The sequence below is a fragment of the Hyla sarda genome, chromosome 4, assembly GCF_029499605.1.
Source record: "Hyla sarda isolate aHylSar1 chromosome 4, aHylSar1.hap1, whole genome shotgun sequence".
In the NCBI taxonomy this organism is placed as follows: domain Eukaryota; kingdom Metazoa; phylum Chordata; class Amphibia; order Anura; family Hylidae; genus Hyla; species Hyla sarda.
In genome coordinates this window covers 343,289,390-343,312,638 of record NC_079192.1, presented here as the reverse complement: position 1 = coordinate 343,312,638, position 23,249 = coordinate 343,289,390, and positions in this window count along the sequence as shown.

The window sequence follows — 23,249 nt, the reverse complement described above, 5'->3', positions numbered from 1 at the left end:
TGGTTAGCTCGTTCACCATGAATCTTCTTCAATGCGGATATCATATTTTAAAACTTCTACCTCGATTGAACATGGCAAGTAACTTAGTGGAAACGGGATGGCCAAACCAAAGCACTCACTTTAATTTAAAATGTAGTAAGTGCTTCCTGTTTGGTTAACTCGCTTTCCAACATTTTCCATCCCTATTCCAAGTCGTATTTTGGAGAAAATGCAAACTATGGAATGTTGCTACAAATACTAATATATTACCAATTATTGTACATTTATATTCTTCATTAGTAATATACCAACACAGACCTAAAGTAAAAAAGTGGAAGTTTATTACAGGTAAAAGTAAAACATTTTAGCAAGGCGCTTACGTGTTAGGCATTAACATTTTGATAATTTAATTGATCCACCCATTGTTCACAAAACCGGTCTGTTTGGTAAATAAGGGGAGTGACACAAAACTTTAGATTGGTTTCAGACATACAAATAGAGAGACAACCACTCACAATTGATCAGTTACTTAAGTTGAACCTGCAAAAGAACTCCACAAATTTAGGTAAGCAATTGATTGAGATTAGTTACATGTCTTTGCAACTAAAGCAGCTAAATGTTACTTCCATTTTATAGGTTAGGTTTATGCTTCATTTAACATGGTTTTGTTTGTTATCTGGATGATGATTTTACCTATTTATTTTATATACTGCTTTTTTCCGAACCCCCTATTAGTGTATTCTCATGGTGTATTTTGCTATAGTGTAACGAGAGAAAAAAATATATTCAGTGGCAACAGGCAGACTAAACTAAGGCATTTCCTTGCATTATCAATATCAGTAAGTGCTTCCTGTTTAGTTCATTTGAAAGCCATATATTAGCACCGATACATCACTATCCTGAGCTTCCCTATTTTTCTATGATATTTTGAAAATATTTATAAGAGTGAAACAGAAACGGGCAGGCCAAACTAAGGCACTCACTTTTATTTAAAATTAGGTAAGTGCTTTCTGTGTATTAGCACTTTTACCATGGATCTTCTTCAGTGCGGATATCATATTATAAAACTTCTACCTCGATTGAACATGGCAAGTAACTTAGTGGAAACGGGATGGCCAAACCGAAGCACTCACTTTAATTTAAAATGTATTTAGTGCTTCCTGTTTGGTTAACTTGCTTTCCAACATTTTCCATCCCTATTCCAAGTCGTATTTTGGAGAAAATGCAAACTATGGAATGTTGCTACAAATGCTAATATATTACCAATTATTGTACATTTATATTCTTCATTAGTAATATACCAACACAGACCTAAAGTAAAAAAATTAATTTTATTACAGGTACAAGTAAAACATTTTAGCAAGGCGCTTACGTGTTAGGCATTAACATTTTGATAATTGAATTGATCCACCCATTGTTCACAAAAATGGTCTGTTTGGTAAATAAGGGGTGTGACACAAACTTTAGATTGGTTTCAGACATACAAATAGAGAGACAACCACTCACAATTGATCAGTTACTTAAGTTGAACCTGCAAAAGAACTCCACAAATTTAGGTAAGCAATTGATTGAGATTAGTTACATGTCTTTGCAACTAAAGCAGCTAAATGTTACTTCCATTTTATAGGTTAGGTTTATGGTTCTTTAAACATGGTTTTGTTTGTTATCTGGATGATGATTTTACCTATTTATTTTATATACTGCTTTTTTCCGAACCCCCTATTAGTGTATTCTCATGGTGTATTTTGCTATAGTGTAATGTGAAAAAAAACAGATATTCAGTGGCAACAGGCAGACTAAACTAAGGCATTTCCTTGCATTTCCAATATCAGTAAGTGCCTCCTGTTTAGTTCATTTGAAAGCCATAAATTAGCACCGATACATCACTATGCTGAGCTTCTCTTTTTTTCTATGATATTTTGAAAACATTTATAAGAGTAAAACAGAAACGGGCAGGCCAAACTAAGGCAATCACTTTTATTTAAAATTAGGTAAGTGCTTTCTGTGTATTAGCACTTATACCATGGATCTTCTTCAGTGCGGATATCATATTATAAAACTTCTACCTCGATTGAACATGGCAAGTAACTTAGTGGAAACGGGATGGCCAAACCAAAGCACTCACTTTAATTTAAAATGTAGTTAGTGATTCCTGTTTGGTTAACTTGCTTTCCAACATTTTCCATCCCTATTCCAAGTCGTATTTTGGAGAAAATGCAAACTATGGAATGTTGCTACAAATGCTAATATATTACCAATTATTGTACATTTATATTCTTCATTAGTAATATACCAACACAGACCTAAAGTAAAAAATTTAATTTTATTACAGGTACAAGTAAAACATTTTAGCAAGGCGCTTACGTGTTAGGCATTAACATTTTGATAATTTAATTGATCCACCCATTGTTCACAAAACCGGTCTGTTTGGTAAATAAGGGGAGTGACACAAAACTTTAGATTGGTTTCAGACATACAAATAGAGAGACAACCACTCACAATTGATCAGTTACTTAAGTTGAACCTGCAAAAGAACTCCACAAATTTAGGTAAGCAATTGATTGAGATTAGTTACATGTCTTTGCAACTAAAGCAGCTAAATGTTACTTCCATTTTATAGGTTAGGTTTATGCTTCATTTAACATGGTTTTGTTTGTTATCTGGATGATGATTTTACCTATTTATTTTATATACTGCTTTTTTCCGAACCCCCTATTAGTGTATTCTCATGGTGTATTTTGCTATAGTGTAACGAGAGAAAAAAATATATTCAGTGGCAACAGGCAGACTAAACTAAGGCATTTCCTTGCATTATCAATATCAGTAAGTGCTTCCTGTTTAGTTCATTTGAAAGCCATATATTAGCACCGATACATCACTATCCTGAGCTTCCCTATTTTTCTATGATATTTTGAAAATATTTATAAGAGCGAAACAGAAACGGGCAGGCCAAACTAAGGCACTCACTTTTATTTAAAATTAGGTAAGTGCTTTCTGTGTATTAGCACTTTTACCATGGATCTTCTTCAGTGCGGATATCATATTATAAAACTTCTACCTCGATTGAACATGGCAAGAAACTTAGTGGAAACGGGATGGCCAAACCGAAGCACTCACTTTAATTTAAAATGTAGTTAGTGCTTCCTGTTTGGTTAACTTGCTTTCCAACATTTTCCATCCCTATTCCAAGTCGTATTTTGGAGAAAATGCAAACTATGGAATGTTGCTACAAATGCTAATATATTACCAATTATTGTACATTTATATTCTTCATTAGTAATATACCAACACAGACCTAAAGTAAAAAAATTAATTTTATTACAGGTACAAGTAAAACATTTTAGCAAGGCGCTTACGTGTTAGGCATTAACATTTTGATAATTGAATTGATCCACCCATTGTTCACAAAAATGGTCTGTTTGGTAAATAAGGGGTGTGACACAAACTTTAGATTGGTTTCAGACATACAAATAGAGAGACAACCACTCACAATTGATCAGTTACTTAAGTTGAACCTGCAAAAGAACTCCACAAATTTAGGTAAGCAATTGATTGAGATTAGTTACATGTCTTTGCAACTAAAGCAGCTAAATGTTACTTCCATTTTATAGGTTAGGTTTATGGTTCTTTAAACATGGTTTTGTTTGTTATCTGGATGATGATTTTACCTATTTATTTTATATACTGCTTTTTTCCGAACCCCCTATTAGTGTATTCTCATGGTGTATTTTGCTATAGTGTAATGTGAAAAAAAACAGATATTCAGTGGCAACAGGCAGACTAAACTGAGGCATTTCCTTGCATTTCCAATATCAGTAAGTGCCTCCTGTTTAGTTCATTTGAAAGCCATAAATTAGCACCGATACATCACTATGCTGAGCTTCTCTTTTTTTCTATGATATTTTGAAAACATTTATAAGAGTAAAACAGAAACGGGCAGGCCAAACTAAGGCAATCACTTTTATTTAAAATTAGGTAAGTGCTTTCTGTGTATTAGCACTTATACCATGGATCTTCTTCAGTGCGGATATCATATTATAAAACTTCTACCTCGATTGAACATGGCAAGTAACTTAGTGGAAACGGGATGGCCAAACCAAAGCACTCACTTTAATTTAAAATGTAGTTAGTGATTCCTGTTTGGTTAACTTGCTTTCCAACATTTTCCATCCCTATTCCAAGTCGTATTTTGGAGAAAATGCAAACTATGGAATGTTGCTACAAATGCTAATATATTACCAATTATTGTACATTTATATTCTTCATTAGTAATATACCAACACAGACCTAAAGTAAAAAATTTAATTTTATTACAGGTACAAGTAAAACATTTTAGCAAGGCGCTTACGTGTTAGGCATTAACATTTTGATAATTTAATTGATCCACCCATTGTTCACAAAACCGGTCTGTTTGGTAAATAAGGGGAGTGACACAAAACTTTAGATTGGTTTCAGACATACAAATAGAGAGACAACCACTCACAATTGATCAGTTACTTAAGTTGAACCTGCAAAAGAACTCCACAAATTTAGGTAAGCAATTGATTGAGATTAGTTACATGTCTTTGCAACTAAAGCAGCTAAATGTTACTTCCATTTTATAGGTTAGGTTTATGCTTCATTTAACATGGTTTTGTTTGTTATCTGGATGATGATTTTACCTATTTATTTTATATACTGCTTTTTTCCGAACCCCCTATTAGTGTATTCTCATGGTGTATTTTGCTATAGTGTAACGAGAGAAAAAAATATATTCAGTGGCAACAGGCAGACTAAACTAAGGCATTTCCTTGCATTATCAATATCAGTAAGTGCTTCCTGTTTAGTTCATTTGAAAGCCATATATTAGCACCGATACATCACTATCCTGAGCTTCCCTATTTTTCTATGATATTTTGAAAATATTTATAAGAGTGAAACAGAAACGGGCAGGCCAAACTAAGGCACTCACTTTTATTTAAAATTAGGTAAGTGCTTTCTGTGTATTAGCACTTTTACCATGGATCTTCTTCAGTGCGGATATCATATTATAAAACTTCTACCTCGATTGAACATGGCAAGTAACTTAGTGGAAACGGGATGGCCAAACCAAAGCACTCACTTTAATTTAAAATGTAGTTAGTGCTTCCTGTTTGGTTAACTTGCTTTCCAACATTTTCCATCCCTATTCCAAGTCGTATTTTGGAGAAAATGCAAACTATGGAATGTTGCTACAAATGCTAATATATTACCAATTATTGTACATTTATATTCTTCATTAGTAATATACCAACACAGACCTAAAGTAAAAAAATTAATTTTATTACAGGTACAAGTAAAACATTTTAGCAAGGCGCTTACGTGTTAGGCATTAACATTTTGATAATTGAATTGATCCACCCATTGTTCACAAAAATGGTCTGTTTGGTAAATAAGGGGTGTGACACAAACTTTAGATTGGTTTCAGACATACAAATAGAGAGACAACCACTCACAATTGATCAGTTACTTAAGTTGAACCTGCAAAAGAACTCCACAAATTTAGGTAAGCAATTGATTGAGATTAGTTACATGTCTTTGCAACTAAAGCAGCTAAATGTTACTTCCATTTTATAGGTTAGGTTTATGGTTCTTTAAACATGGTTTTGTTTGTTATCTGGATGATGATTTTACCTATTTATTTTATATACTGCTTTTTTCCGAACCCCCTATTAGTGTATTCTCATGGTGTATTTTGCTATAGTGTAATGTGAAAAAAAACAGATATTCAGTGGCAACAGGCAGACTAAACTGAGGCATTTCCTTGCATTTCCAATATCAGTAAGTGCCTCCTGTTTAGTTCATTTGAAAGCCATAAATTAGCACCGATACATAACTATGCTGAGCTTCTCTTTTTTTCTATGATATTTTGAAAACATTTATAAGAGTAAAACAGAAACGGGCAGGCCAAACTAAGGCAATCACTTTTATTTAAAATTAGGTAAGTGCTTTCTGTGTATTAGCACTTATACCATGGATCTTCTTCAGTGCGGATATCATATTATAAAACTTCTACCTCGATTGAACATGGCAAGTAACTTAGTGGAAACGGGATGGCCAAACCAAAGCACTCACTTTAATTTAAAATGTAGTTAGTGATTCCTGTTTGGTTAACTTGCTTTCCAACATTTTCCATCCCTATTCCAAGTCGTATTTTGGAGAAAATGCAAACTATGGAATGTTGCTACAAATGCTAATATATTACCAATTATTGTACATTTATATTCTTCATTAGTAATATACCAACACAGACCTAAAGTAAAAAATTTAATTTTATTACTAGTACAAGTAAAACATTTTAGCAAGGCGCTTACGTGTTAGGCATTAACATTTTGATAATTTAATTGATCCACCCATTGTTCACAAAACCGGTCTGTTTGGTAAATAAGGGGGGTGACACAAAACTTTTGATTGGTTTCAGACATACAAATAGAGAGACAACCACTCACAATTGATCAGTTACTTAAGTTGAACCTGCAAAAGAACTCCACAAATTTAGGTAAGCAATTGATTGAGATTAGTTACATGTCTTTGCAACTAAAGCAGCTAAATGTTGCTTCCATTTTATAGGTTAGGTTTATGCTTCATTTAACATGGTTTTGTTTGTTATCTGGATGATGACTTTACCTATTTATTTTATATACTGCTTTTTTCCGAACCCCCTATTAGTGTATTCTCATGGTGTATTTTGCTATAGTGTAACGAGAGAAAAAAAGATATTCAGTGGCAACAGGCAGACTAAACTAAGGCATTTCCTTGCATTATCAATATTAGTAAGTGCTTCCTGTTTAGTTCATTTGAAAGCTATATATTAGCACCGATACACCACTATCCTGAGCTTCCCTATTTTTCTATGATATTTTGAAAACATTTATAAGAGTAAAACAGAAACGGGCAGGCCAAACTAAGGCACTCGCTTTTATTTAAAATTAGGTAAGTGCTTTCTGTGTATTAGCACTTTTACCATGGATCTTCTTCAGTGCGGATATCATATTATAAAACTTCTACCTCGATTGAACATGGCAAGTAACTTAGTGGAAACGGGATGGCCAAACCAAAGCACTCACTTTAATTTAAAATGTAGTAAGTGCTTCCTGTTTGGTTAACTCGCTTTCCAACATTTTCCATCCCTATTCCAAGTCGTATTTTGAGAAAATGCAAACTATGGAATGTTGCTACAAATACCAATATATTACCAATTATTGTACCTTTATATTCTTCATTAGTAATATACCAACACAGACCTAAAGTAAAAAAAATTATTTTATTACAGGTAAAAGTAAAACATTTTAGCAAGGCGCTTACGTGTTAGGCATTAACATTTTGATAATTGAATTGATCCACCCATTGTTCACAAAACCGGTCTGTTTGGTAACTAAGGGGTGTGACACAAAACTTTAGATTGGTTTCAGACATACAAATAGAGACAACCACTCACAATTGATCAGTTACTTAAGTTGAACCTGCAAAAGAACTCCACAAATTTAGGTAAGCAATTGATTGAAATTAGTTACATGTCTTTGCAACTAAAGCAGCTAAATGTTACTTCCATTTTATAGGTTAGGTTTATGCTTCATTAAACATGGTTTTGTTTGTTATCTGGATGATGATTTTACCTATTTATTTTATATACTGCTTTTTTCCGAACCCCCTATTAGTGTATTCTCATGGTGTATTTTGCTATAGTGTAACGTGAAAAAAAAGATATTCAGTGGCAACAGGCAGACTAAACTAAGGCATTTCCTTGCATTATTAATATCAGTAAGTGCTTCCTGTTTAGTTCATTTGAAAGCCATATATTAGCACCGATACATCACTATCCTGAGCTTTCCTATTTTTCTATGATATTTTGAAAACATTTATAAGAGTAAAACAGAAACGGGCAGGCCAAACTAAGGCACTCACTTTTATTTAAAATTAGGTAAGTGCTTTCTGTGTATTAGCACTTTTACCATGGATCTTCTTCAGTGCGGATATCATATTATAAAACTTCTACCTCGATTGAACATGGCAAGTAACTTAGTGGAAACGGGATGGCCAAACCAAAGCACTCACTTTAATTTAAAATGAAGTAAGTGCTTCCTGTTTGGTTAACTTGCTTTCCAACATTTTCCATCCCTATTCCAAGTCGTATTTTGGAGAAAATGCAAACTATGGAATGTTGCTACAAATGCTAATATATTACCAATTATTGTACATTTATATTCTTCATTAGTAATATACCAACACAGACCTAAAGTAAAAAATTTAATTTTCTTACAGGTACAAGTAAAACATTTTAGCAAGGCGCTTACGTGTTAGGCATTAACATTTTGATAATTGAATTGATCCACCCATTGTTCACAAAACCGGTCTGTTTGGTAAATAAGGGGTGTGACACAAACTTTAGATTGGTTTCAGACATACAAATAGAGAGGCAACCACTCACAATTGATCAGTTACTTAAGTTGAACCTGCAAAAGAACTCCACAAATTTAGGTAAGCAATTGATTGAGATTAGTTACATGTCTTTGCAACTAAGGTTGGGTCCACACTACGTTTTGTTCCATACGGGAGCGCATACGGCAGGGGGGAGCTAAAAGCTCGCGCTCCCGTATGTTACCGTATGCGCTCCCGTATGTCATTCATTTCAATGAGCCGACCGGAGTGAAACGTTCGTTCTGGTCGGCTCATTTTTGCGCCGTATGCGCTTTTACAACCGGACCTAAAACTGTGGTCAACCACGGTTTTAGGTCCGGTTGTAAAAGCGCATACGGCGCAAAAATGAGCCGACCGGACGGAACGTTTCACTCCGGTCGGCTCATTGAAATGAATGACATACGGGAGCGCATACGGTAACATACGGGAGCGCGAGCTTTTAGCTCCCCCCTGCCGTATGCGCTCCCGTATGGGACAAAACGTAGTGTGGATCCAGCCTAAAGCAGCTAAATGTTACTTCCATTTTATAGGTTAGGTTTATGGTTCATTAAACATGGTTTTGTTTGTTATCTGGATGATGATTTTACCTATTTATTTTATATACTGCTTTTTTCCGAACCCCCTGTTAGTGTATTCTCATGGTGTATTTTGCTATAGTGTAATGTGAAAAAAAAAGATATTCAGTGGCAACAGGCAGACTAAACTAAGGCATTTCCTTGCATTTCCAATATCAGTAAGTGCTTCCTGTTTAGTTCATTTGAAAGCCATAAATTAGCACCGATACATCACTATGCTGAGCTTCTCTTTTTTTCTATGATATTTTGAAAACATTTATAAGAGTAAAATGGAAACGGGCAGGCCAAACTAAGGCACTCACTTTTATTTAAAATTAGGTAAGTGCTTTCTGTGTGGTTAGCTCGTTCACCATGAATCTTCTTCAATGCGGATATCATATTTTAAAACTTCTACCTCGATTGAACATGGAAAGTAACTTAGTGGAAATGGGATGGCCAAACCGAAGCACTCACTTTCATTCAAAATGTAGTAAGTGCTTCCCGTTTGGTTAACCCGCTTTCCATCATTTTTTATCCGTATTCCATGTCATATTTTGGAGAAATTGCTAACTATGGAATGTTGCTACAAATACTAATATATTACCAATTATTGTACATTTATATTCTTCATTAGTAATATACCAACACAGACCTAAAGTAAAAAAGTGGAAGTTTATTACAGGTAAAAGTAAAACATTTTAGCAAGGCGCTTACGTGTTACGCATTAACATTTTGATAATTTAATTGATCCACCCATTGTTCACAAAACCGGTCTGTTTGGTAAATAAGGGGAGTGACACAAAACTTTAGATTGGTTTCAGACATACAAATAGAGAGACAACCACTCACAATTGATCAGTTACTTAAGTTGAACCTGCAAAAGAACTCCACAAATTTAGGTAAGCAATTGATTGAGATTAGTTACATGTCTTTGCAACTAAAGCAGCTAAATGTTACTTCCATTTTATAGGTTAGGTTTATGCTTCATTTAACATGGTTTTGTTTGTTATCTGGATGATGATTTTACCTATTTATTTTATATACTGCTTTTTTCCGAACCCCCTATTAGTGTATTCTCATGGTGTATTTTGCTATAGTGTAACGAGAGAAAAAAATATATTCAGTGGCAACAGGCAGACTAAACTAAGGCATTTCCTTGCATTATCAATATCAGTAAGTGCTTCCTGTTTAGTTCATTTGAAAGCCATATATTAGCACCAATACATCACTATCCTGAGCTTCCCTATTTTTCTATGATATTTTGAAAATATTTATAAGAGTAAAACAGAAACGGGCAGGCCAAACTAAGGCACTCACTTTTATTTAAAATTAGGTAAGTGCTTTCTGTGTATTAGCACTTTTACCATGGATCTTCTTCAGTGCGGATATCATATTATAAAACTTCTACCTAGATTGAACATGGCAAGTAACTTAGTGGAAACGGGATGGCCAAACCAAAGCACTCACTTTAATTTAAAATGTAGTAAGTGCTTCCTGTTTGGTTAACTTGCTTTCCAACATTTTCCATCCCTATTCCAAGTCGTATTTTGGAGAAAATGCAAACTATGGAATGTTGCTACAAATACCAATATATTACCAATTGTTGTACCTTTATATTCTTCATTAGTAATATACCAACACAGACCTAAAGTAAAAAATTTAATTTTATTACAGGTAAAAGTAAAACATTTTAGCAAGGCGCTTACGTGTTAGGCATTAACATTTTGATAATTGAATTGATTCACCCATTGTTCACAAAACCGGTCTGTTTGGTAACTAAGGGGAGTGACACAAGACTTTAGATTGGTTTCAGACATACAAATAGAGAGAAAACCACTCACAATTGATCAGTTACTTAAGTTGAACCTGCAAAAGAACTCCACAAATTTAGGTAAGCAATTGATTGAAATTAGTTACATGTCTTTGCAACTAAAGCAGCTAAATGTTACTTCCATTTTATAGGTTAGGTTTATGCTTCATTAAACATGGTTTTGTTTGTTATCTGGATGATGATTTTACCTATTTATTTTATATACTGCTTTTTTCCGAACCCCCTATTAGTGTATTCTCATGGTGTATTTTGCTATAGTGTAACGTGAAAAAAAAGATATTCAGTGGCAACAGGCAGACTAAACTAAGGCATTTCCTTGCATTATTAATATCAGTAAGTGCTTCCTGTTAAGTTCATTTGAAAGCCATATATTAGCACCGATACATCACTATCCTGAGCTTTCCTATTTTTCTATGATATTTTGAAAACATTTATAAGAGTAAAACAGAAACGGGCAGGCCAAACTAAGGCACTCACTTTTATTTAAAATTAGGTAAGTGCTTTCTGTGTATTAGCACTTTTACCATGGATCTTCTTCAGTGCGGATATCATATTATAAAACTTCTACCTCGATTGAACATGGCAAGTAACTTAGTGGAAACGGGATGGCCAAACCAAAGCACTCACTTTAATTTAAAATGAAGTAAGTGCTTCCTGTTTGGTTAACTTGCTTTCCAACATTTTCCATCCCTATTCCAAGTCGTATTTTGGAGAAAATGCAAACTATGGAATGTTGCTACAAATGCTAATATATTACCAATTATTGTACATTTATATTCTTCATTAGTAATATACCAACACAGACCTAAAGTAAAAAATTAAATTTTCTTACAGGTACAAGTAAAACATTTTAGCAAGGCGCTTACGTGTTAGGCATTAACATTTTGATAATTGAATTGATCCACCCATTGTTCACAAAACCGGTCTGTTTGGTAAATAAGGGGTGTGACACAAACTTTAGATTGGTTTCAGACATACAAATAGAGAGGCAACCACTCACAATTGATCAGTTACTTAAGTTGAACCTGCAAAAGAACTCCACAAATTTAGGTAAGCAATTGATTGAGATTAGTTACATGTCTTTGCAACTAAGGCTGGGTCCACACTACGTTTTGTTCCATACGGGAGCGCATACGGCAGGGGGGAGCTAAAAGCTCGCGCTCCCGTATGTTACCGTATGCGCTCCCGTATGTCATTCATTTCAATGAGCCGACCGGAGTGAAACGTTCGGTCCGGTCGGCTCATTTTTGCGCCGTATGCGCTTTTACAACCGGACCTAAAACTGTGGTCAACCACGGTTTTAGGTCCGGTTGTAAAAGCGCATATGGCGCAAAAATGAGCCGACCGGACGGAACGTTGCACTCCGGTCGGCTCATTGAAATGAATGACATACGGGAGCGCATACGGTAACATACGGGAGCGCGAGCTTTTAGCTCCCCCCTGCCGTATGCGCTCCCGTATGGGACAAAACGTAGTGTGGACCCAGCCTAAAGCAGCTAAATGTTACTTCCATTTTATAGGTTAGGTTTATGGTTCATTAAACATGGTTTTGTTTGTTATCTGGATGATGATTTTACCTATTTATTTTATATACTGCTTTTTTCCGAACCCCCTGTTAGTGTATTCTCATGGTGTATTTTGCTATAGTGTAATGTGAAAAAAAAAGATATTCAGTGGCAACAGGCAGACTAAACTCAGGCATTTCCTTGCATTTCCAATATCAGTAAGTGCTTCCTGTTTAGTTCATTTGAAAGCCATAAATTAGCACCGATACATCACTATGCTGAGCTTCTCTTTTTTTCTATGATATTTTGAAAACATTTATAAGAGTAAAATGGAAACGGGCAGGCCAAACTAAGGCACTCACTTTTATTTAAAATTAGGTAAGTGCTTTCTGTGTGGTTAGCTCGTTCACCATGAATCTTCTTCAATGCGGATATCATATTTTAAAACTTCTACCTCGATTGAACATGGCAAGTAACTTAGTGGAAATGGGATGGCCAAACCGAAGCACTCACTTTCATTCAAAATGTAGTAAGTGCTTCCCGTTTGGTTAACCCGCTTTCCATCATTTTTTATCCGTATTCCATGTCATATTTTGGAGAAATTGCTAACTATGGAATGTTGCTACAAATACTAATATATTACCAATTATTGTACATTTATATTCTTCATTAGTAATATACCAACACAGACCTAAAGTAAAAAAGTGGAAGTTTATTACAGGTAAAAGTAAAACATTTTAGCAAGGCGCTTACGTGTTAGGCATTAACATTTTGATAATTTAATTGATCCACCCATTGTTCACAAAACCGGTCTGTTTGGTAAATAAGGGGAGTGACACAAAACTTTAGATTGGTTTCAGACATACAAATAGAGAGACAACCACTCACAATTGATCAGTTACTTAAGTTGAACCTGCAAAAGAACTCCACAAATTTAGGTAAGCAATTGATTGAGATTAGTTACATGTCTTTGCAACTAAAGCAGCTAAATGTTACTTCCATTTTATAGGTTAGGTTAATGCTTCATTTAACATGGTTTTGTTTGTTATCTGGATGATGATTTTACCTATTTATTTTATATACTGCTTTTTTCCGAACCCCCTATTAGTGTATTCTCATGGTGTATTTTGCTATAGTGTAACGAGAGAAAAAAATATATTCAGTGGCAACAGGCAGACTAAACTAAGGCATTTCCTTGCATTATCAATATCAGTAAGTGCTTCCTGTTTAGTTCATTTGAAAGCCATATATTAGAACCGATACATCACTATCCTGAGCTTCCCTATTTTTCTATGATATTTTGAAAATATTTATAAGAGTAAAACAGAAACGGGCAGGCCAAACTAAGGCACTCACTTTTATTTAAAATTAGGTAAGTGCTTTCTGTGTATTAGCACTTTTACCATGGATCTTCTTCAGTGCGGATATCATATTATAAAACTTCTACCTTGATTGAACATGGCAAGTAACTTAGTGGAAACGGGATGGCCAAACCAAAGCACTCACTTTAATTTAAAATGTAGTAAGTGCTTCCTGTTTGGTTAACTCGCTTTCCAACATTTTCCATCCCTATTCCAAGTCGTATTTTGGAGAAAATGCAAACTATGGAATGTTGCTACAAATACCAATATATTACCAATTGTTGTACCTTTATATTCTTCATTAGTAATATACCAACACAGACCTAAAGTAAAAAATTGTATTTTATTACAGGTAAAAGTAAAACATTTTAGCAAGGCGCTTACGTGTTAGGCATTAACATTTTGATAATTGAATTGATCCACCCATTGTTCACAAAACCGGTCTGTTTGTTAACTAAGGGGAGTGACACAAAACTTTAGATTGGTTTCAGACATACAAATAGAGAGACAACCACTCACAATTGATCAGTTACTTAAGTTGAACCTGCAAAAGAACTCCACAAATTTAGGTAAGCAATTGATTGAGATTAGTTACATGTCTTTGCAACTAAAGCAGCTAAATGTTACTTCCATTTTATAGGTTAGGTTTATGCTTCATTTAACATGGTTTTGTTTGTTATCTGGATGATGATTTTACCTATTTATTTTATATACTGCTTTTTTCCGAACCCCCTATTAGTGTATTCTCATGGTGTATTTTGCTATAGTGTAACGAGAGAAAAAAATATATTCAGTGGCAACAGGCAGACTAAACTAAGGCATTTCCTTGCATTATCAATATCAGTAAGTGCTTCCTGTTTAGTTCATTTGAAAGCCATATATTAGAACCGATACATCACTATCCTGAGCTTCCCTATTTTTCTATGATATTTTGAAAATATTTATAAGAGTAAAACAGAAACGGGCAGGCCAAACTAAGGCACTCACTTTTATTTAAAATTAGGTAAGTGCTTTCTGTGTATTAGCACTTTTACCATGGATCTTCTTCAGTGCGGATATCATATTATAAAACTTCTACCTTGATTGAACATGGCAAGTAACTTAGTGGAAACGGGATGGCCAAACCAAAGCACTCACTTTAATTTAAAATGTAGTAAGTGCTTCCTGTTTGGTTAACTCGCTTTCCAACATTTTCCATCCCTATTCCAAGTCGTATTTTGGAGAAAATGCAAACTATGGAATGTTGCTACAAATACCAATATATTACCAATTGTTGTACCTTTATATTCTTCATTAGTAATATACCAACACAGACCTAAAGTAAAAAATTGTATTTTATTACAGGTAAAAGTAAAACATTTTAGCAAGGCGCTTACGTGTTAGGCATTAACATTTTGATAATTGAATTGATCCACCCATTGTTCACAAAACCGGTCTGTTTGTTAACTAAGGGGAGTGACACAAAACTTTAGATTGGTTTCAGACATACAAATAGAGAGACAACCACTCGCAATTGATCAGTTACTTAAGTTGAACCTGCAAAAGAACTCCACAAATTTAGGTAAGCAATTGATTGAGATTAGTTACATGTCTTTGCAACTAAAGCAGCTAAATGTTACTTCCATTTTATAGGTTAGGTTTATGTTTCATTAAACATGGTTTTGTTTGTTATCTGGATGATGACTTTACCTATTTATTTTATATACTGCTTTTTTCCGAACCCCCTATTAGTGTATTCTCATGGTGTATTTTGCTATAGTGTAATGTGAAAAAAAAAGATATTCAGTGGCAACAGGCAGACTAAACTAAGGCATTTCCTTGCATTTCCAATATCAGTAAGTGCTTCCTGTTTAGTTCATTTGAAAGCCATAAATTAGCACCGATACATCACTATGCTGAGCTTCTCTTTTTTTCTATGATATTTTGAAAACATTTATAAGAGTAAAATGGAAACGGGCAGGCCAAACTAAGGCACTCACTTTTATTTAAAATTAGATAAGTGCTTTCTGTGTGGTTAGCTCGTTCACCATGAATCTTCTTCAATGCGGATATCATATTTTAAAACTTCTACCTCGATTGAAAATGGCAAGTAACTTAGTGGAAATGGGATGGCCAAACCGAAGCACTCACTTTCATTCAAAATGTAGTAAGTGCTTCCCGTTTGGTTAACCCGCTTTCCATCATTTTTTATCCGTATTCCATGTCATATTTTGGAGAAATTGCTAACTATGGAATGTTGCTACAAATACTAATGTATTACCAATTATTGTACATTTATATTCTTCATTAGTAATATACCAACACAGACCTAAAGTAAAAAATTGGAAGTTTATTACAGATAAAAGTAAAACATTTTAGCAAGGCGCTTACGTGTTAGGCATTAACATTTTGATAATTGAATTGATCCACCCATTGTTCACAAAACCGGTCTGTTTGGTAAATAAGGGGAGTGACACAAAACTTTAGATTGGTTTCAGACATACAAATAGAGAGACAACCACTCACAATTGATCAGTTACTTAAGTTGAACCTGCAAAAGAACTCCACAAATTTGGGTAAGCAATTGATTGAGATTAGTTACATGTCTTTGCAACTAAAGCAGCTAAATGTTACTTCCATTTTATAGGTTAGGTTTATGCTTCATTTAACATGGTTTTGTTTGTTATCTGGATGATGATTTTACCTATTTATTTTATATACTGCTTTTTTCCGAACCCCCTATTAGTGTATTCTCATGGTGTATTTTGCTATAGTGTAACGAGAGAAAAAAAGATATTCAGTGGCAACAGGCAGACTAAACTAAGGCATTTCCTTGCATTATCAATATCAGTAAGTGCTTCCTGTTTAGTTCATTTGAAAGCCATATATTAGCACCGATACATCACCATCCTGAGCTTCCCTATTTTTCTATGATATTTTGAAAATATTTATAAGAGTAAAACAGAAACGGGCAGGCCAAACTAAGGCACTCACTTTTATTTAAAATTAGGTAAGTGCTTTCAGTGTATTAGCACTTTTACCATGGATCTTCTTCAGTGCGGATATCATATTATAAAACTTCTACCTCGATTGAACATGGCAAGTAACTTAGTGGAAACGGGATGGCCAAACCAAAGCACTCACTTTAATTTAAAATGAAGTAAGTGCTTCCTGTTTGGTTAACTTGCTTTCCAACATTTTCCATCCCTATTCCAAGTCGTATTTTGGAGAAAATGCAAACTATGGAATGTTGCTACAAATGCTAATATATTACCAATTATTGTACATTTATACTCTTCATTAGTAATATACCAACACAGACCTAAAGTAAAAAATTTAATTTTATTACAGGTACAAGTAAAACATTTTAGCAAGGCGCTTACGTGTTAGGCATTAACATTTTGATAATTGAATTGATCCACCCATTGTTCACAAAACCGGTCTGTTTGGTAAATAAGGGGTGTGACACAAACTTTAGATTGGTTTCAGACATACAGATAGAGAGACAACCACTCACAATTGATCAGTTACTTAAGTTGAACCTGCAAAAGAACTCCACAAATTTAGGTAAGCAATTGATTGAAATTAGTTACATGTCTTTGCAACTAAAGCAGCTAAATGTTACTTCCATTTTATAGGTTAGGTTTATGCTTCATTAAACATGGTTTTGTTTGTTATCTGGATGATGATTTTACCTATTTATTTTATATACTGCTTTTTTCCGAACCCCCTATTAGTGTATTCTCATGGTGTATTTTGCTATAGTGTAACGTGAAAAAAAAGATATTCAGTGGCAACAGGCAGACTAAACTAAGGCATTTCCTTGCATTATTAATATCAGTAAGTGCTTCCTGTTTAGTTCATTTGAAAGCCATATATTAGCACCGATACATCACTATCCTGAGCTTTCCTATTTTTCTATGATATTTTGAAAACATTTATAAGAGTAAAACAGAAACGGGCAGGCCAAACTAAGGCACTCACTTTTATTTAGAATTAGGTAAGTGCTTTCTGTGTATTAGCACTTTTACCATGGATCTTCTTCAGTGCGGATATCATATTATAAAACTTCTACCTCGATTGAACATGGCAAGTAACTTAGTGGAAACGGGATGGCCAAACCAAAGCACTCACTTTAATTTTAAATGTAGTAAGTGCTTCCTGTTTGGTTAACTCGCTTTTCAACATTTTCCATCCCTATTCCAAGTCGTATTTTGGAGAAAATGCAAACTATGGAATGTTGCTACAAATACCAATATATTACCAATTATTGTACCTTTATATTCTTCATTAGTAATATACCAACACAGACCTAAAGTAAAAAAATTTATTTTATTACAGGTAAAAGTAAAACATTTTAGCAAGGCGCTTATGTGTTAGGCATTAACATTTTGATAATTGAATTGATCCACCCATTGTTCACAAAACCGGTCTGTTTGGTAACTAAGGGGTGTGACACAAAATTTTAGATTGGTTTCAGACATACAAATAGAGAGACAACCACTCACAATTGATCAGTTACTTAAGTTGAACCTGCAAAAGAACTCCACAAATTTAGGTAAGCAATTGATTGAAATTACTTACATGTCTTTGCAACTAAAGCAGCTAAATGTTACTTCCATTTTATAGGTTAGGTTTATGCTTCATTAAACATGGTTTTGTTTGTTATCTGGATGACGATTTTACCTATTTATTTTATATACTGCTTTTTTCCGAACCCCCTATTAGTGTATTCTCATGGTGTATTTTGCTATAGTGTAACGAGAGAAAAAAAGATATTCAGTGGCAACAGGCAGACTAAACTAAGGCATTTCCTCTCATTATCAATATCAGTAAGTGCTTCCTGTTTAGTTCATTTGAAAGCCATATATTAGCACCGATACATCATTATCCTGAGCTTCCCTATTTTTCTATGATATTTTGAAAACATTTATAAGAGTAAAACAGAAACGGGCAAGCCAAACTAAGGCACTCACTTTTATTTAAAATTAGGTAAGTGCTTTCTGTGTATTAGCACTTTTACCATGGATCTTCTTCAGTGCGGATATCATATTATAAAACTTCTACCTCGATTGAACATGGCAAGTAACTTAGTGGAAACGGGATGGCCAAACCAAAGCACTCACTTTAATTTAAAATGTAGTAAGTGCTTCCTGTTCGGTTAACTCGCTTTCCAACATTTTCCATCCCTATTCCAAGTCGTATTTTGGAGAAAATGCAAACTATGGAATGTTGCTACAAATACCAATATATTACCAATTATTGTACCTTTATATTCTTCATTAGTAATATACCAACACAGACCTAAAGTAAAAAATTTAATTTTATTACAGGTAAAAGTAAAACATTTTAGCAAGGCGCTTACGTGTTAGGCACTAACATTTTGATAATTGAATCGATCCACCCATTGTTCACAAAACCGGTCTGTTTGGTAACTAAGGGGAGTGACACAAAACTTTAGATTGGTTTCAGACATACAAATAGAGAGACAACCACTCACAATTGATCAGTTACTTAAGTTGAACCTGCAAAAGAACTTCACAAATTTAGGTAAGCAATTGATTGAAATTAGTTACATGTCTTTGCAACTAAAGCAGCTAAATGTTACTTCCATTTTATAGGTTAGGTTTATGCTTCATTAAACATGGTTTTGTTTGTTATCTGGATGATGATTTTACCTATTTATTTTATATACTGCTTTTTTCCGAACCCCCTATTAGTGTATTCTGATGGTGTATTTTGCTATAGTGTAACGTGAAAAAAAAGATATTCAGTGGCAACAGGCAGACTAAACTAAGGCATTTCCTTGCATTATCAATATCAGTAAGTGCTTCCTGTTTAGTTCATTTGAAAGCCATATATTAGCACCGATACATCACTATCCTGAGCTTCCCTATTTTTCTATGATATTTTGAAAACATTTATAAGAGTAAAACAGAAACGGGCAGGCCAAACTAAGGCACTCACTTTTATTTAAAATTAGGTAAGTGCTTTCTGTGTATTAGCACTTTTACCATAAATCTTCTTCAGTGCGGATATCATATTATAAAACTTCTACCTCGATTGAACATGGCAAGTAACTTAGTGGAAACGGGATGGCCAAACCAAAGCACTCACTTTAATTTAAAATGTAGTAAGTGCTTCCTGTTTGGTTAACTTGCTTTCCAACATTTTCCATCCCTATTCCAAGTCGTATTTTGGAGAAAATGCAAACTATGGAATGTTGCTACAAATGCTAATATATTACCAATTATTGTACATTTATATTCTTCATTAGTAATATACCAACACAGACCTAAAGTAAAAAATTTAATTTTATTACAGGTACAAGTAAAACATTTTAGCAAGGCGCTTACGTGTTAGGCATTAACATTTTGATAATTGAATTGATCCACCCATTGTTCACAAAACCGGTCTATTTGGTAAATAAGGGGTGTGATACAAACTTTAGATTGGTTTCAGACATACAAATAGAGAGAGAACCACTCACAATTGATCAGTTACTTAAGTTGAACCTGCAAAAGAACTCCACAAATTTAGGTTAGCAATTGATTGAGATTAGTTACATGTCTTTGCAACTAAAGCAGCTAAATGTTACTTCCATTTTATAGGTTAGGTTTATGCTTCATTAAACATGGTTTTGTTTGTTATCTGGATGATTATTTTACCTATTTATTTTATATACTGCTTTTTTCCGAACCCCCTATTAGTGTATTCTCATGGTGTATTTTGCTATAGTGTAATGTGAAAAAAAAGATATTCAGTGGCAAAAGGCAGACTAAACTAAGGCATTTCATTGCATTATTAATATCAGTAAGTGCTTCCTGTTTAGTTCATTTGAAAGCCATATAATAGCACCGATACATCACTATCCTGAGCTTTCCTATTTTTCTATGATATTTTGAAAACATTTATAAGAGTAAAACAGAAACGGGCAGGCCAAACTAAGGCACTCACTTTTATTTAAAATTAGGTAAGTGCTTTCTGTGTATTAGCACTTTTACCATGGATCTTCTTCAGTGCGGATATCATATTATAAAACTTCTACCTCGATTGAACATGGCAAGTAACTTAGTGGAAACGGGATGGCCAAACCAAAGCACTCACTTTAATTTAAAATGTAGTAAGTGCTTCCTGTTCGGTTAACTCGCTTTCCAACATTTTCCATCCCTATTCCAAGTCGTATTTTGGAGAAAATGCAAACTATGGAATGTTGCTACAAATACCAATATATTACCAATTATTGTACCTTTATATTCTTCATTAGTAATATACCAACACAGACCTAAAGTAAAAAATTTAATTTTATTACAGGTAAAAGTAAAACATTTTAGAAAGGCGCTTACGTGTTAGGCATTAACATTTTGATAATTGAATCGATCCACCCATTGTTCACAAAACCGGTCTGTTTGGTAACTAAGGGGAGTGACACAAAACTTTAGATTGGTTTCAGACATACAAATAGAGAGACAACCACTCACAATTGATCAGTTACTTAAGTTGAACCTGCAAAAGAACTCCACAAATTTAGGTAAGCAATTGATTGAAATTAGTTACATGTCTTTGCAACTAAAGCAGCTAAATGTTACTTCCATTTTATAGGTTAGGTTTATGCTTCATTAAACATGGTTTTGTTTGTTATCTGGATGATGATTTTACAGTATTTATTTTATATACTGCTTTTTTCCGAACCCCCTATTAGTGTATTCTCATGGTGTATTTTGCTATAGCGTAACGTGAAAAAAAAGATATTCAGTGGCAACAGGCAGACTAAACTAAGGCATTTCCTTGCATTATCAATATCAGTAAGTGCTTCCTGTTTAGTTCATTTGAAAGCCATATATTAGCACCGATACATCACTATCCTGAGCTTCCCTATTTTTCTATGATATTTTGAAAACATTTATAAGAGTAAAACAGAAACGGGCAGGCCAAACTAAGGCACTCACTTTTATTTAAAATTAGGTAAGTGCTTTCTGTGTATTAGCACTTTTACCATGGATCTTCTTCAGTGCGGATATCATATTATAAAACTTCTACCTCGATTGAACATGGCAAGTAACTTAGTGGAAACGGGATGGCCAAACCAAAGCACTCACTTTAATTTAAAATGTAGTAAGTGCTTCCTGCTTGGTTAACTCGCTTTCCAACATTTTCCATCCCTATTCCAAGTCGTATTTTGGAGAAAATGCAAACTATGTTATGTTGCTACAAATACCAATATATTACCAATTATTGTACCTTTATATTCTTCATTAGTAATATATCAACTCAGACCTAAAGTAAAAAATTTAATTTTATTACAGGTAAAAGTAAAACATTTTAGCAAGGCGCTTACGTGTTAGGCATTAACATTTTGATAATTGAATTGATCCACCCATTGTTCACAAAACCGGTCTGTTTGGTAACTAAGGGGAGTGACACAAAACTTTAGATTGGTTTCAGACATACAAATAGAGAGACAACCACTCACAATTGATCAGTTACTTAAGTTGAACCTGCAAAAGAACTCCACAAATTTAGGTAAGCAATTGATTGAGATTAGTTACATGTCTTTGCAACTAAAGCAGCTAAATGTTACTTCCATTTTATAGGTTAGGTTTATGCTTCATTAAACATGGTTTTGTTTGTTATCTGGATGATGATTTTACCTATTTATTTTATATACTGCTTTTTTCCGAACCCCCTGTTAGTGTATTCTCATGGTGTATTTTGCTATAGTGTAACGAGAGAAAAAAAGATATTCAGTGGCAACAGGCAGACTAAACTAAGGCATTTCCTTGCATTATCAATATCAGTAAGTGCTTCCTGTTTAGTTCATTTGAAAGCCATAAATTAGCACCGATACATCACTATCCTGAGCTTCCCTATTTTTCTATGATATTTTGAAAACATTTATAAGAGTAAAACAGAAACGGGCAGGCCAAACTAAGGCACTCACTTTTATTTAAAATTAGGTAAGTGCTTTCTGTGTATTAGCACTTTTACCATGGATCTTCTTCAGTGCGGATATCATATTTTAAAACTTCTACCTCGATTGAACATGGCAAGTAACTTAGTGGAAACGGGATGGCCAAACCAAAGCACTCACTTTAATTTAAAATGTAGTAAGTGCTTCCTGTTTGGTTAACTTGCTTTCCAACATTTTCCATCCCTATTCCAAGTCGTATTTTGGAGAAAATGCAAACTATGGAATGTTGCTACAAATGCTAATATATTACCAAATATTGTACATTTATATTCTTCATTAGTAATATACCAACACAGAACTAAAGTAAAAAATTTAATTTTATTTCAGGTACAAGTAAAACATTTTAGAAAGGCGCTTACGTGTTAGGCATTAACATTTTGATAATTGAATTGATCCACCCATTGTTCACAAAACCGGTCTGTTTGGTAAATAAGGGGTGTGACACAAACTTTAGATTGGTTTTAGACATACAAATAGAGAGACAACCACTCACAATTGATCAGTTACTTAAGTTGAACCTGCAAAAGAACTCCACAAATTTAGGTAAGCAATTGATTGAGATTAGTTACATGTCTTTGCAACTAAAGCAGCTAAATGTTACTTCCATTTTATAGGTTAGGTTTATGCTTCATT